The following is a 16,960-nucleotide window of genomic DNA, read 5'->3' as shown; positions in this document are numbered from 1 at the left end:
AGCAGCGAAAAAACGTTTGCATTTATAAACTGCAGCTGTGGATTGGACCTTACGTTTACCATAACATTTTCCCCTCTTATTTTTGTGTTGAAGGTGATGATAGAGTAGTGAACTTTTTATCTTCCCACCAATGCAATATATTCTCGTAGAAACTGCTGCCAACTTCATCTGTGTAGGCAGATGTGGGTTGTAAACTTGATTACTTTGAACCTGCATCTCTTAGTTCGCTTGGTGACAATAATGATGGAAACTCACCCACGGTACTTGTTATTTCCATACTGTAGCCAACCGATTTTTCTGTCCTGGAGGGGAATGAAAAATAGTCCGAATAAAAGAGCACCCCGAAAAATCCGCAAGTTCAGGAAAGTCTGAAATATCCAGCAAGTCCGAATTTTCGGAGTCTGAAAAAACGGTCGGCTACTGTATTTGTCAAGAAGCCAACCCCCTGATTCATTTTTCCTCAGGGTTGCCCATGGTAGCTCAGAATATGCCTGCTTGTCGGCACCGTAAACTCTTCTCGTGTCCTCTGGTTTGGCTCAGTGCTGAGGTGTCCCGTTTAGTTTCGGAGAGTTCGTGCAGCACTGCAGAGAAGCCATCTTTGCTAGCAGCAGTTTGACTGTCAAATATGGTGACATGTACCGTATTTTCACACGTATAAAACGCCCCTGCATATAATCCGCACCCCCACTTTCAGCTCACCGGAAAAAAAAAAAAAAATCCTCTCGTATTGCCCGCACATTTGATACAGGAAAGGGTGCACCAAAGCTGCTGCTCTAGCAAGACTTCCCATACCATGTATACAGAAAAAGCGTACATTTAGCAAGTAGAATACACTGACTGCAAGGCGAAGGTCACAATTCACTCAGTGTCACTGCTCTCGCTAGAGCTATGGAAGGCTGAGTCACTGTTATTGCGTAGGAGCTTCATGGCATAATGCTCATTGCCGTGAAGCTGCACTAAAGAAAACACCCAGTGTATAATCTGCACTCGTACTTTGCCACTGAAATTTTCGCATTTTTGGTGCGGGTTATATGCGCGAAAATGCAGTAGTTCCCATCGGCAGCCTGTCTGGACCCAGGGAGTGTTAGCACTTTCAGCTACACTGCTGTTGTGCCTGCTGCCTTGGGCAGGTGCTCAACAGCAACTGGGGACTGAAATATGATTTAGTAGCGTAACTGACTGGCCTAGTTGGTATTCCATTATGTACAGTTCAGCGCAAGAATAGACGGGGATACGGCGTTCTTGTGTTGTCTTTGCTAGTCCCTGTCTATTTTTGCGCTGAACTGTACATAACGGGGACTGAAGGCTGGGAAGTTGTTTGCCAGTTCATTTTGGGGGGTCTTTGGCCAAACACTACACCAAGGAACCCCATTCCTTTCATTGGTGAGGATTTGTGTCCTGGGGAGCTCTTTGTAGTATGGTTGCTCATCAGGTGCAGCCTCCCTGGTGTCTGGCAATGTTATATAAACCTAGACAGACCGGGCAGCATTTCAGGCCTGTAAGGAAGATGGAAGGTAGAACCCCATTAGGAGCTGACCAGGGACACAATACCGTATTTTCGCGCGTATAAACCACCCCTGCATATAATCCGCACCCCCAATTTCAGACCGCCGCAAAAGAAAAAAAAAAACATCCTCGCGTATTGCCTGCACATTTGATAGCAAAGCTACTGCTCAAGCAACACATCACATACTACAGTCATGTCTCGTTAATATGGATCCCGTTAATATGGGCACATCGCAATATGGACGAAATTTTCGGCAACCGGTCTCTCGCCATGCAATTCTGCCCCGTTAATATAGAAATCCGCAGTCCGGACTATAGACGGCTATTTGGGGGATGAAACAGGCAAATAAATGCATTTTTGTCTCGTTGTTATGGACACCCGTCCACAAAGCAAAAATTATAAAAAATGACTCGTGAGTCGTGACCACCAGAGGCCCCAGCGCGTACCAGAATTCACTGTTGGCCGAAGCATACAAAGCTTGAAGCATGCATTTATCTCGGAGTGCTCTTCCCTCAAGTACCGTCGAATTAGATAGAGAACATTCGTACTCAGCGAGCACCACTCTAGGGTATGCAGGGTGTCACCCGTTCCCTATCAAAGAAGATTTTTCGGCGTGGCATATGCCGGAAAGAGCCAGTCTTGTAGCTCAGAACAAGATAACAGAACGACAATAGTTCATGCCAATATTCGCTGCGCAGAATAGGCAATGCTGTACGCTTCCCTGGCTTTCTTTCTCTATATCTCTGGTCAGTTCGGCGGACGCAGTGGCTGGTGGTAAGCGTGAACAGACTGAGGTTTCCGCTCAGATGAAAAAAAAGGAAATGTGCCAATTGAAAAGTGAGGCGCCTTCAGCATCTGTTCGGTACGTGAAAGCTGTGCTATGGAAGAGGGGGATCCGAAGGGAGGGAGCTGCTGCTCGGTGCAAAAAGAAAACGTGTAGAAGCATTAACCTTCTTCAACGATTATTCCTTGCTGTTTGGGTTTTTGGCCTTGATTCGCTAATATGGACGACTCACATTATGGATGATTTTTCTGGGGAACGGAGGCGTCCATATTAACGAGACATGGCTGTATATGTAGATAGAAAAAAGCGTATATTTAGCAAGTAGACTGACTGCAAGGCGAAAGTCACAATTCACCAATAAAATTCAATTGTTAGAGTGCGCTCGTCCTTGTTTTTTTCTCCCTTGTCCCGGTATGTTTTGCGCAGTTGCTGCCACAGAAGGCTTAGTCAGTGTTACTACATAGGAGCTTCACGGCAGAATGCGAATCGCCGTGAAGCTGCACTAAAGGGAAAACACCGCGTATTATCCGCACCCCTACTTTGCTACTGAAATTTTCACATTTTTGGTGCGGGTTATAGTACACGCGAACATCCAGCATTAGGCGCCCTTTGTCGATGCGCCCAATATGTGACATGAAAGCTCAGCTGCACATAGCTCCCAGTCATTAGGTAGTATATGAGGGAGGGAATGGCAAGGGCAGGTTACACGCAAGTTGTCGCATACCGGAGCATTACAGTGTATCGTGCGGGGTCCGCCTACCCCTGTACCCACCCTGATCTTGCACCTTAACAGGGCTTCTTTGGGGACAACAAGGAGCGTCAGGTGCAGCAGGCGCTGCTGTCGGTGCTGGACCAGGAGCTGCCCGAGGACCTGGTGGAGGCCCAGCTGCATGCCCTGCGCCGCCTGTTTGCCTCCCGGCCGGGGTTCGCCGCCTTCAACCAGATCTCCAGGTACTGTAGGACTGCTGTGGGAGAGACGGAAGAGAGGAGGACTGGGCACTTTTGGCTCCTCGCAGGGTGCGCGAGCGCGTCGGCATGCTTGTGGTCAAGGCGCTCAAGATGGACGACGCCGGCGTGGCCCACGCCACCATCGACATGCTCTGCGCCCTCATGCAGGCACGTGCACGTCCCTCCCTTTCTATCGGTGGGGGGAGAGAACTTTGATTACCGCGCAGCAGTCCCCACGCTTAGTCCTTGCGTTGTTGGGCTCTTGCATGAACGTTTATCGCAAACCCGCTGTGAGGCACGGACTGGCGCCCCTGACAGGTCTCGCCTCCCTCAAGGTCTCTCCCAGTGGGCCTGCATGGGTGGTGGACACTGCTCTAGCACACTTTTCAGCTGTGAAGCCTTTGTAGTCTTACGCCCCCAAGATATTGTGCAAGAGGTTGCAGACTAGAGAGAGGTGAACGTTGAAATGGAAACCATTTCATATTTTAGAATAAACAGGTAAAGCATGTTGACATAAAGAGCATAAATCCACGCATAAAGCACTTTTAGTGATGTTGCACTCGCGCCATACATATTTCATCGACAAACATGTCTTTCTAGATGGCCGCCAAAGGTACTGGAATATCTCAAGTCATTGGGGGGAGGGGGTAATAGGGGCAGCAATGACCCATAACATTGTGGCAGTTTTTCCTCTCCTTAGCATCGGATGTCCCTGTGCCATGAAAGCCCTTTGCCAAGTTTCCAGCCTGGAAGCCGCTCTCTCGAACCTGTCTCCATGCCCTCCTATTGATGTGTCTGCCCCACGTGTAGTGTTTGCAGGCACGGTTGAAGCTGGGATGGGGGGAGGGTGGGAGTGGTGTCAGAGGTGGTGGCAGTGACCGCGTGTGCCCTTCCTTGCACTGCAGCCGATGCACGAGGGGGGCGACCTGTACCACGAGCAGCAAAACAAGTGGGCCCTGCTGTCCAACAAGGCCTTCCTCGAGAACCTGCTCGCCATCTTTGTGCACCACGTGGTGGGTCACCCCTCCCCCTCCTTTCTGGGCGAGGGTACCTGTGAATGCACTCGGTTTCTCTTTCTCTATTTTTTTTTTTAAGTGTGGCTGCTGCACTTTGCTCCACTTTGCTGCACTTTGCTCCGGGGTGTTTGTTTGTACGCCCTGCAACGGGCAGAAAAGAAAAAAAGAGTGTCCAGGAATCGGTAGACGCTGGATGGCCGCTTTCTCAGCCTCTATCTCAACACCTGCGAGGGACTTGGTATTGGCCAGGCATTCTTAAACACACCTGCAAAGTATGGCTCCTCTTCTAGCAAACGTAGAGCTACTATATCAAAAAATTAGTTTGCTACCGTGATTTTGTGCAACAAGTGTAAGTAAAAAATAATGAGAAACGTCCGTTTCGATTTTTTTTTTTAGATTGAGGCTAATTATGAGGCTTATTGTGCTGACAATTTGTGCTGACAAATGAGGCTTATTATGCTGACAATAAAACTGCGGGAGAACGTGTGTTATGTTTTGCATATATGTTTGCAGTCAAGTATAAACAGCTAAACTTGCATTGGCATTTGGGCAACATATTCCAAAGCAATGCACCGTGCTCTCGCTGCTGCTGTTCTGATTGCATGCCTACTTTTAACTGTATCCATACCAGGGGAAAAGTACCCTTTTTTGTGGGTTCCAGTAAGGTTTTTCTTGTGCAAGAAATGTTAGGTTCAAAAATATTAGAGGCTCATGAACATGAAGCCAAATATATATGCTTTTTAATGGTATGGTTATAGAGATGGAAGGGAGGGTCAAATGGAAAATTAAATTTGTCATGCGCAGACTCTTGCCAAAGGGTGGAAATTTTTTTTTCAAAAATGAGCTTACATGTTATAATAAAAAGAATTTAAAAACATTTTGGAACATGCAATGTATTTTTTATTTGCATTAGCAAAAATTGAAGTCCTAGGTTGGGTGGTTTGTCAGCTACGAGAAATAACTTGCAGCCCTTTCAAACCCTGGTTTTTTTTGTCAGTTCCAGTAGAGCTCTTAATGCTAGAAAGGACACAAACACTGCAGCGGCGGCTTTTTCCCCCATTGTAGATGCTGGTGAAGCAACTGCAAGTAAGCGAAGAGTGAAGCCACCAACTGCAGAATAAATTTGGAATGTGGCACTTTTTTCCTAGCCACAGGGGACAGGTAGTGCAGCTAGCTGGTGTTTCAAGAGAGAGCCTGACTCATGAGCGACTCCTTGCTGGGTGGCGATGCAGGAGCGGGGCACAGGTGCCCTGGTGGTGAGTGCCCTGCTGGACCTGCTGACGTTTGCCATGTGCCCGCCGTACAGCGAGACGACGGACGGGGCTCAGTTCGACGCACTCCTCGAGCTGGTGGCCTCGCATGGGCGCGTGGTCTTCCAGCTCTTCCAGGTGAGGCCCTCCCTGGCATGGCTCGGTGAACGGGGCCCTTTGGAAGGGTGCCTTCACGCCAAGAGGAAATGGCCGTCTCGCTGCCCCTTAGGATTATGTGTACTTGTATTGAGAGAGGCGTGTTGTGCAGGGAACAGTGAAGAAATTGTACGGAGCTCCCCGGCACACCCCTATGCAGAGAGTGCTAGCCACAAGCTGTTAAAGGGACACTGAAGTGAATTTGTCAAGCTCCCGTTTTTGCTTGCACTGCGTAGACTGGCTCAAATTAGCACACTTTTCATCGTTTATTCGGTTGACAAATCGGTAATTATTTTACAAAGCGCGAAAGAAGAAAAACTACCATGCGCGGTTTGCGGCGGCCGCACCAACTAAAGCTGTGACGTTAGGAGGAGCCGCACTGTGATTGGACGATGCCCAAGGTGAGCAACCAAACAAGTTTCGGTTTCGGTTTCGGTTCTGTAAAACACAACCGTTGGCGTTGTAGGATGGGCATTCTCAATAACTCAGTAATAATCGTACCGCGCTTCTGCCATGTTGTCAGCTGTAAAAATGCATAAAGATAAGCCTCCTAGGACGGATTGGAATCGTAGCATTCACTAGCCGAAACCTACGCAGTGCATGAACGCCCTCCGCGTACCCGCAGACGCCCAAATGTCATGCGCTTTTCCCCCATATTTGGAGCTTGCCTCCCTCATGCCTGTGTCGTAAAAAGCGTGTTCGCACCAGGCCAAGGGTCTGTTCATTCTGGCCTGTGCCCACTGCCTGCAAGCAGTCGGTGCTTACGGCAACAGCACGCCAACGAGAACTCGGTAGCGCGCCAGTGCCAGCCTGCGCGCGTTTTGTGAACTAGTTCGTGGAGCCATGAACGTTGCGGCCCAAAAAAAGGTGAACTCAATATAGAAAACATCGGCGGAAAACGAAAAAGTTAACTTACAAAAAAAAAAAAAACAGCACGTACCCGCGGGGATTCGAACTCACGACTTGCAAAATACTTGCGGTGGCACGCCTAGCAACCCAGACCGCTCGGCCACGAAGCGGGCTCGGCTGGCAACGGTAATATAGGGTATATATTGTACAACCAGTTTACAATTTTCTTTATTTTTGACATTTCAAGCAGCTTATGTGACTATTAGTTGTATTGCGCTCGTGCAGTAAGCGTCCCCCGAGTTTCCACAATAGCTCACGTCTAGCAATTGCATTTTGTAGACGGGAAAGCGTTCGCAGATGCGTAGTCGTGCTCCTGACCGCTCCGCTTGTTCGCCCAGCGCAAAAAAGTGCTTCTCGCACCCTATTTTTACGCTGTACGGTAAAAATATCAGTTGATTTTATTTCCTTAGTACCTATATTGACTTCGCTGACTCTTCTCCCGCCTTCAAGAGGCCTTATATTTTCCTACTGGCATACCAGTCAGCGAAGCGTCGCATGTGCGCTTGTGCAGCGTTGTGTGAAGCGACCTTGACTTGGAGCTAGATACAGTGTACAAACTAACAAGTAAAGAAAGGCAAATTCTACCATTCACAAACGTGTCCTGGCTTCGTTTCAACTGAGCGAACGAATTGCGACGACCCGTCGGCGGCCGGCGGACGAAACGCTGGGCCGACTGACTCTGTCTGAAGGCCGGGGAGCCGTGCAGTAGCGCGGCCAATTGCCAGCTTATCCCCTCCTGACGTCACACGAAAACGCCGCAGAAAATGGGCGAGCGTAAAGAGAGGAGGACAGCATTTTCGAATTAATTTTTCTACTAAATAAAATCGCGTAAACGCGCCCAGGGTGGTCGAAACATGGCCTGGGGACTCCGGACTACAATTTGCGCAAGTAATCCCGCAATGTTTACGTATCACTTCAGTGTCCCTTTAAAGCAAAGCTTTAACAGCTTTAAAATCCCCCTGCAGTGGAGAAAAGAAACACGAAAACGAAAGTGATGAAATACTTCCTCCTTTACCCTTTGGATATGGCGGTGGCTGTCCAGAAGCGCTCGGAGAGCACCAAAATTTGAATTTGTTTTCATCAATAGCATACTACAGTGGAATCTCGGTCATACGAATCTCAAGGGGCAGCAAAAATATTCGTATCACCCGAAAATTCGTATCATCAGAAAACGAGAAAAAATGGAAATGTGCCGCGCACGCGACAGGCGGCGGCAACATGGCGTCGGCTCTTGCCGTGAAGAGGTGCAGGTAGCTTCAGCGACCGCTTCTAATCTTTTGTTAAAACGCAGCTCAAGGTGTAAACTAAATTGCTGATGCGGGAAACGAGCTAACAGTGTGGGAGAAGCACTATAAAAAGGCATCCGCGCCAAATATCCGCCGCGGAGGTGGCCCAGCCAGCTGCTGCGAGCGCTTCGAAATTGCTGCCATGAGGCACGCGTCTCCCCATTGGCGCAAGTCCTGAGGCTCCTCCCACTGCTGTTCGCGGCTACCGAGGCAGAGGCTGGCGCCGGGCTGAATCGTAGACGTGAGCGTCAAAAGAACGTGCGCTCATCTCCGACGCGACGCGCGCACACCACATGCGATTCGGGTGTGTCGGCGTTGCGCGCGCGTTCTTTTGACGCCCGCGTTGACGATTTCGCCCCCACGCTGGGGTACTCGGAAAATGATGCGCGAAGCGCGTGGCAGTAGGAGGAGCCTGCCGACTTGCGCCGATGGGGAGGCGCACTGTTCATGGCGGCAGTTTGAAAGCGCTGCGGACAGCCAGCTGGCCCCGCCGGAGATGTTTAGGCTTACCATGTGCACGGTGGCGGATATTTGATAGGCGCTTTCCCTAGCCGCACAGATGATGCTTTATAGTGTCGTTTTCAGATACATTATCAGCTCTCTTACTGTACAAGCAACTTCACTTGTTCCTTAAAAGTACCATCCTAAAGCGCGGTCCGAAGCGGTCGGTCGCGCTACCCGCCCTACTTCGCGGCCGTTGACGCCGCCATGTTGTCGTCACTTACCGCGCCGCGCGTAGCATGCGGGTGGTATTCGCGGCAGCGTCAGCGTGCCATGGCGTGCCTGTGGCGTGCACGGCATGTTTTCGTGAGCAGAAAACGCTCCATGCGGTTCACGTTTAATTAATGCTTTTGTGCCGCAACCAAGGCCACACGGCTGCACAAACACTCCCGCCTCCCGTCCACGCCGCAGTCGTCTGCTCGCGGCTCGCGTGTTCGTATCACCCGCACCGGAGTGATAAATGCGTATGGATCATCCGAAATTTTTTACATATCGGGCAATGCATTTTGGCCGGGGAATTTTGAAAATTCGTATCACAACGAAATTCGTATCACCGAGATTCCACTGTACTATCGATGGGAATAGGTGCGGTCACAAAAGTGTTTGAGAAGTGAAAGTGTTGTTTATGCCTGAGGTGATGGAGGCATGTTATATTGCTAAGTTAGGTCAGACGTGTGTAAGCTATCCCCCAACTGTACTCGGGGGGGGGGGTGTAAAGAAATTGCATGACTAGATAGCACACCAAGTCCTACGGCCATTTTTCAGTGCATACTAGTTGGTTGTGCTTTCGTTCCGACGTAGCAGCCTGTTCAGTGTGCATACACGTATTCCTTCACTGAAAATGCTCCATGGTGAGGTGAGTCTTCCTCTTGCTTCTATGTCCCTTGCCCCCCCCTGTGTGCTGTTGGCAAGCCGTGGTGACTTGGGTGCGGGCGCGGCCTTAAATGGAGTGCTTCTTTCTCCCTCTGCAGCACCCGTCGGTGGCCATTGTGAAAGGAGCAGGCCTGGTGATGCGCGCCATCATCGAGGTGAGCAGGCCACGTCGGCCTTGGTTCCTTCACCTGAGGTGGGCGATGGTTGGGTGCTTCACTGCACGGTGGGCGCATCGCACGTTCGGACTGCGTGTTGAACCAGACTGGCCTGCTTTCTGATCGGAGAGTGCGCGTGGCTGAAAGTGTTCCTTCTGTACAGCCATTAGGCAAGGGCAGTTTCTGCATGCATTTGTTTCCTCACAGCTGAGTGAGTGGGTAGCAAGGCCCTCCAAAAAGAGGGCACACTTCCTGCGCTGGGGCGGTTGCAGCTTCTGAGCGCAGCAGGGGAGAGAATAAGGACAGACGTGTTAATGGCCGTTGCAACCAGGTAGGTGCGAGCGTAGCCACACTGCAAGCCCCCTCGATGCGCTGTGTATTGGTCCTCTGGGCACGGGAAGGACATGAAAGGCCTGATAAGGTGTCGGCACCCTTCGCCAGACAGTTTCGGGCCTTTTCCTCCTACCTCCCCCCCCCCTCAAAGCCTCATCGCATCGCATCGCACGGGAAGGATGGCTGAGGGAGGCAGGGAACCCCCCCGGGCTACTGGGGCCTCAAAGTGTTTGTGCCTCCTTCTTGCAAGACGGGTCGAGACTCCGGTATCCTGAAGGGACACAGAAAAGCTTTGTGAAGGTGGCAATCAAATGCATTCAGGTGGTAGAACACATAACGGGGGATGTTTGAGCCAAGTGTGAGCCCCATACGTTGTACGGATAATTTGCAAACAATTTTTGAAGATCGCCTTTCTCAGCCGATGAGCGCGCTGCCGCAGCGAGCCAACCGCGGCTGACGCAACGGCGAAGGCGCCCCCTGATTCGCCCAATCGCCGGCGAGGTCGGCCACAGGCGGCGTCACTGCCATTGGCTTCCGGCTGCTCTTCCTCCTTCCTGCGCGATCCCGAGTCAAAGGCGGCAAAGGCGGGTCCGCAGCGATTGACGCGTGCTATACGCCTCGAGCTTCGCGATCGCTGCGCCGCCTGCCGCCGCTTCTCCGCGGCGTTGACGGGATCTGCGCTGCGTGGCTGATAGGGGCTCGTGCAGTGTTTTGGTTCTGTTTCGCTTTTTTTCGCCTTTCGGCGCCCTAAACAAAACTTGTTATGATGACGTCTATAGGCAAAGGGTACGTTTAGGTCACTTAAAAGGCAGCTGCGTCTTCGTAGAGCACGCGATCGCCTGCAAGAGCCACCCGCGGGGACGCGGTTCTGCGCGCATCGTCGCCGCTCTTCCGGGCGTCGGCGACGATAGCAGCATATCACCCCTGTCACCTCCAAATACATCAGGCACAAATGAATTCTACTGTCGCCTCGTTTAGACCTGGTACTGCACAGGGAGAGGTTGGCTTCATTTTGCGGCGTGGACAACGAATGCGGCTTCGTTTCGAATATATACGTCGCAGAAAAATATCTTTCGGGGATGTGATCAACCAATCCCGGACAATACATTATGCCTTTTATAAGAATATAAACCATGCGAAAATGTTAAGTATATTCCAAGCCTGTACTTCGTTAAATATGTGCCCACACACGCCTTATAGAAAGAACCAAGGCAATCTAATATGAAACCACGGAAAAATACATGCTGCGCAAGTGCGGAAGAAACATAATAGCTCTAACGGAAATGAAAAAAAAAAACAACACAATGCAGCTTGTGATATGCTAAAGACGTTCGTCGAAACTTGAGCCAGGTAGGGCTCACCAGACCAACAATACGCAAAATGCACTGCTATATCGCGAGACATATGGGGGGGGGGTAGGGGAGGGGGACGCTGTGTACAAATGCAGAGCGGAATCAAGCAATGGACGTTTTAGTAATCACATACACAAACCTCGCGTTCACTGTCGTTTTGTTTTTCGACTTCAACGAACAGCTGATCGTTCGGCGGACGCATTTTTGGAAGTATATAGGGTAGGCAGTTCACAAGCGATGAAAGGTGTCGTTGGAAGAGTGTGGTATGATAAGGCCATCTGATTTCAGTTTCTCCTTTATTCTATAGGCTCCCTGTGCCATGTGACGATATTTCGAAGAAGCGTTAAGTCGCGGACGCCGATTATATTCTAAGCCCGTCTGCGCGCTGCTCGCAGAGGATGTACGTAGCAGATGAATGTTTGCGGGCGCTCACCTCACGACAAGATGACTTTTTGTCGTGTGGTGATGCCCGATTGTAATTCTGCATTATCCGTCGTATTTACGTTGAATATTCCCGAAATTAACACACATTGGCTTGTAAATGGTGGGGATCAATATATGAGGTATGATATTGGCAAACGTAACTGGCGTGCCGTCAGGTATCAGTGCTCCGCTGAATATGTAAGCGCTACATCGTAGTGTACAGCCGTAGCATGAACATCTGAGGAACCGGTGGTTACGGAGACACTGCTAGTAAATTCGGGGCAGTGTAACTACAATCGGCTCCATGATACGCCGGTTCCGCGATGTTGGCCTGTCACACACACCTGGCGCTTATGCAGACCGAATATACCACACTAAGATCGCGTCAGAAACATTTACACTCTCGTAAACACATTCCATTTGCGAACAGAGTGACTGCTCCACATAAACATGGATTTCCAACGCCCGCAAACGCTAAATCTCAGTCGTGAACATGCCGCAAAAGCAGCGGCGACACTGGGGAGCGGGACGGCGACTCCCGCGCCTGCTTTCGAAACGGGCCGCTAGGAGGATTTCAGTTGCGCCCCTACAGGCCGCGCTCGAGGCGTATAGGCGCAGGAATGTAGCTAGCGCAAAACGGAAGTCGAGCGTCGCGATGTCGCATGGCTATTCCCAGTGTTTCCAGCTGCTTTGAAGGAAGCAGAGAGGGAGGAGCAGTCGATCGGCAAGTGGGGAGAGGTGCATTTAATTGCCTCTGGCACAGCTAATACTGAATGTAGATCAATAATTCCAACGGCATTGCATCGCTATATTGGTGCTGCGCGACAACGCAGGCCTTTTGTAACTTTTACAGAAGGCTTTTCTGGGTCCCTTTAATACCTAAGCTGCACTGAAGCCTTCAAGATTAACTCTCCGATTGTGTGGTTCCCTAGATTTTGCGATGCATTAGGACAGTCCCGGTAAGATCCTTGTGAAAGTAGCGAATTAAAAGGTTGGAGTACACGATGCTAGCTAGGAGTGCGTTCCATTGAGCGTTTCTCGAGCCTGATGGCACCGGTGAACAGCTGGAGTGGCAATGAATTTTTGCTCTCTCGTGCGTTGCCTTCTTTGCTGATTGGAGCTCCTTTTAGCTCGGGTTTGGTGGTCTAAGGGATTAAGCTGCAGCTCCTCCTGCAAGTTTGTCAGGGCAACTCAAGTAATAGGGGCGGGAGAGCAGCATTTGCCAAGAAAAAGCTGAGGTGGAAGTTAAAGGAGCCATGAAGACTTAATTACAAGTTGGTTTCCTCAAAAGGGCCATGCAGACAAAATGCAAGTTTGTTTTGTTCGAAAGATTTCGTGTTTTATAGTGTCCCCAGCACTTGTCTGAAAGCAAACGATGCTTTGTTCACTGAGAAATTAATCAATTTAAGTTAAAATTTTGATTGTCCCGCCAAATCGTGTTGTTCATAAAACTGTAATCTTTATATTTTCGAATACGATGAACACTGGTGAATGCAATAAGAGAATCGGTTTTTTGACACGCTGCTTGGAACTAATTTTACAGCTCATTAAACCTTGGTGGCACCGGTGGCAAGAGAGAGAGAGAGAGCAATAACTGTATTATGTTTGTTGGGTAGTTGGACGGGGTGGGTGCCCCTAGTCCAGGGCTCCAGTCTCCAGGGCGCCGGTGGCTGCTCTGGCGATCGTTCGGCACTGCTCGTCGTAGTCGGCGCTAGACAGTGCCTCACTCCGCTGCTCCTCTGTTAGAGCGTGTTTGTGAATTTTGTGGCACCCTGCTGCCGTATGGTAGAGGGTGGCTACTTGGTTGCACTTGGGGCACAGCTTCGGGTATTGGGTTGGGTACAGTTTGTGTAGACGGGAGAGGTGAGGGAAGGTGTTCGTTTGGATTGAGCGGAGTGCTGTTTGATCCTGTCTTTGCAACTTGGGATGAGGATGTGGGAATTTAATTCGGGTTGCTTTGTAGTAGCTTAGAATTTCGGAATATGTGGGCATAACAGGAACAGGAAGCTCTGCTTGGGGGCTGTCAGCTCGGGGAAGGGAGGCGCGAGCCCAGGAAGGAACCACTTTGAGTGCCCATTTAAAACAACCAAGTTTAATGACCTGTGAAATTAGTTCCAAGCGGCGTGTCAAAAAACCGATTCTCTTATTGCATTCACCAGGGTTCATTGTATTCGGAAATATAAGGACTAGAGTTTTATGAATGACACTGTTGTCTATTGTTCCTCCGAGAATGGCTAGTTATCTCTAAATATTTTGGTAACTAAAGCAGCCAGGCGGCCATGTTGCTAATTGCACTGTGGGCGTGAAATCGCGCCGCAAGTTGGAGAGGGCAGCGGAGAGGAGAACCCAACAGATGGAAAGAAGGAAAGGGGGAGAGGGAAAATGAAAGAACAAAATAAAAAAAAGGAACGAAAGAAAGAAGCGGATGGAGCAAAAAAAAAAAAAAAATAGTGGTTAGGAAAGTCCCAGGCCAGGGATTGAACCCAGGACTTAATTGACCGCCTCAAAAAATAATGGCATATTTGAAATCAGTGGGACAAAAGCAACAAGACTGACAAGTTTCACAGAGTTTACTTTGCAATTAAAGGAAGCTGTGTTGAGAGCCGTGTCCCCCTTAATCAGAGCGTGCTTGCACTGCATGTTGTCATGTCGCTGGGGGATTTCTGATGTTGGCAGCAGGAGGAGTATGTGAAGGAGGTGAGGAAGGTAAGGCACAGCCCCCTTCCTCAACCCTTGTTCCACCCTCGTCGTCGCAGGAGGGGGATGCGGAGACGTCTGGGCGCATGCAGTCGCTGGCGCTGGCGGAGGCGGCCCTGCCCCGGCACCTGCTGGGGGCTCTGTACGGGGGCGGCCAGGAGTCCCGGCTGGTGGCCCTGCGGCAGCTGTGCCGGCACCTGGTGGGCCTGTGGGTGTCCGGCCACGAGGCGGCCATGGGGGCCCTCAAGCGCATGCTGCCCCCGGGGCTGCTCGCCTGCCTCGAGGAGCCCCCTGGCCCCAAGGGGGACGGGCCGGGCTTCCACGAGCCCCGGGACAACCTGCGACTCGCCAACGTCAGTCGATCTTTTATTAAGAAGTCTTACTCTCTCACCTGGCCCTGTGCACCAGCGCTTGTATGTCAAACACTCTGTCACTCTGACCACCTCATTTAGTTCTACACCGCGTTTGTTTATTAGTAGCTCTTTTTTTTTTGCTCTCCTTGCCTTTGATGGCCTTGCGCCAGTGAGAAACTGACCATCATCATTATCATCTGACAACAGTCATACTGCACCCCCCCCCCTCTCTCTCTCTCTCTCTCTCTCTCGCTCTCTCTTGCTCTCGCTCTCGCACACTGACCACTGTCTCGAGCCACCACTCTGAAGCCAACTTCCTCGCAAAAGTCGACATGCATGCATGTGCCATAATCTACCCCTAAAGCATAGTGGCTGCAGAGAGTGTATAGTGCAGTGGAGCTGTTGGGGCTCGGTCACAAATTTTGACCTTGTGACCCGCCGCGGTGGCTCAGTGGCTAAGGCGTTGCGCTGCTGAGCACGAGGTCGCGGGTTTGATTCTCGGCCGCGGCGGCCGCTTCTCTGATGGAGGCAAAAAGGAAGAACGCCCGTGTGTACGAGAGTTCAGCGCACGTTAAAGATCCCCAGGTGGTCAAAATTAATCCGGAGCCCTCCACTACAGCGCGCCTCATAGCCTGTGTTGCGTTGGCGCGTTAAACCCTACAATCAATCAAATTCTGACCTTGTGTCAATCAGCACCTTCTTTCTGCCTGCATGAGGTGTACCTGACTCTGCACAAAGAAATACCTTCCGGCAGTGTTTGGTATGACGATGTTCACTTCTTTGGTGGTGAGGCACTATTTGCACCCAAGTGTATCTTGTGCCAGACCCTAAAGTTACTCAGGAGCCTTGAAGTGGCCACTACAAATGCGATTCCTTTGTTACTGTATACTCCTTGCACATCTCACCACACTACCCATCGCTGATGGAGTTCAGAATTGCAAGTCCCTCATCGGTGAGCTTTCAGGATACTTTCGTAGAGCCAGCAACTTCAAGGAGGTGCACTCCTTGACACAACCTTCTTTTTTGTAATAATGAAGCTTATTGGTGGTAGCAGTGCAGTGAGGACAGGTACGGTGTACAACCCACTTTGGAGTTGATAAATGCGCTTGTGCAGACCTGCATCGATCTGGCGTGCTTACGGTCTAACTTAGGGAAAGAAATTATCCCAAGCCATCTCCACTAACGTGAACCCTGAGGAGGGGCGAAGTATGAGGTGTATAGGTGGTATTCACTGAAAAGTTTAGCGGGTGATTTCTTCGCTTGGCAACACTGAAAACTGCCATGACCGTGGCTGCTGTTCCTCGCATGTGCTTTGTGTCCGAATTTTGCTGAAAAAAAAAAACCAGCGTGCATCGTCTGCCACGTTTCTATCGGATTCTCGGCTGTGGCATCAACAGATATATTATTAGCTGCACTCGCATTATGTGGTGGCGCTCCACTTGCCCTCGAGCCCTCCGCATCCGAAGTCTCGGCCGTGGCGTCAACAGGTATGAATAATAGCAGCAACGTTTTGAAGTGAGGCTAGGATAGAATAGAGAAAAGTAAAGATTAGAAAGGCGAGGAAAAAGTAGAGAAGAGTAGTTTCCCTGTGGTTGATTAGGCGCATTTTTATTGAGCTTTATGTGTCTCAGGGGGCGGTTGTGGCCGCTGGCTTGTGCCGGGCGGCGACACCGGCAGCTCTGGTGACCAAGGAGGTTTGTACCTCTAGGTCTGAGCTCCCCAGCGCCTCCTCCCACTGCTCATCAGAGGAAATGAAAGGGATCTTTAGGGCACCCCCAGAAGATGTGGGGAAGGGTGGCGAGGGAGCCACATGCAAGGCATTTTGGGGAAGGTTATAAATGAAGGGTGGATTTGGGGGAGTGTAGCAGGATTTGGGAACGTGTTCGTCTGAAGGAGACGCCACGTGTGTTCTTCGGAATTGGTAAGGTTGACATGAGCCGGGGGGTACCTACGGCAGTCGAGGCGGTAATGAATGGTTATTTCTTTGTACGTAAGGAGTCTATCTCTGGCAGATGTAGCCCCGTGATAGGGTTTGAGGCTTGCCCTTGATTGGATTGTGAGCCCTCGAGCCGTATTGTGGGCAACCTCATTACCAGCGAGGCCCATGTGCGCCGGAGTTCAGACAATTTCTACCCTGGAGTCGGGTAAGGTGGCGTTGGAGAATTTTGGATGCCTGTGGCAAAGCATGGCCGTTGGCAAAATTTTAAATGGCCGCTTTGGAATCGGAGATTATTATTGAGGGGGTCGGCCTTTGCGAGAGGGCTAAAGCTATTGCCGCCTCTTCCACCGTGGCGGGCTGGGGAGTACTTAAGGTTAGAGAGTCAAGAGGGCAATTATCCGGGCCGTCTATATAACTGCAATGGCGAGTGCGGCGCGGTGTCTGTATTCTGCAGCATCCACATAGACCGCGTCGGATC

The 16,960-nt window shown here is 50.6% G+C and overlaps 1 pseudogene across 1 annotated transcript in view; it reads left to right on the top strand.

The window, feature by feature from the left end:
* LOC144152662 (dnaJ homolog subfamily C member 13-like) overlaps positions 1-16,960 on the top strand; it is a 144,133-nt pseudogene that overhangs the window by 29,650 nt on the left and 97,523 nt on the right. The window contains exons 11-16 of the transcript XR_013319203.1: positions 3,085-3,242; positions 3,308-3,407; positions 4,145-4,252; positions 5,488-5,643; positions 9,329-9,385; positions 14,250-14,543. The product of XR_013319203.1 is annotated as a dnaJ homolog subfamily C member 13-like (transcript). The remainder of the gene's footprint in view (positions 1-3,084; positions 3,243-3,307; positions 3,408-4,144; positions 4,253-5,487; positions 5,644-9,328; positions 9,386-14,249; positions 14,544-16,960) is intronic.

Source organism: Haemaphysalis longicornis, unplaced genomic scaffold (assembly GCF_048455015.1).
Source record: "Haemaphysalis longicornis isolate Haplotype H1 unplaced genomic scaffold, Haemaphysalis longicornis Haplotype H1 scaffold_9, whole genome shotgun sequence".
Lineage (NCBI taxonomy): Eukaryota > Metazoa > Arthropoda > Arachnida > Ixodida > Ixodidae > Haemaphysalis > Haemaphysalis longicornis.
The sequence above is the reverse complement of the archived record's forward strand: the minus strand, read 5'-3'. Positions and strand labels throughout refer to the sequence as shown.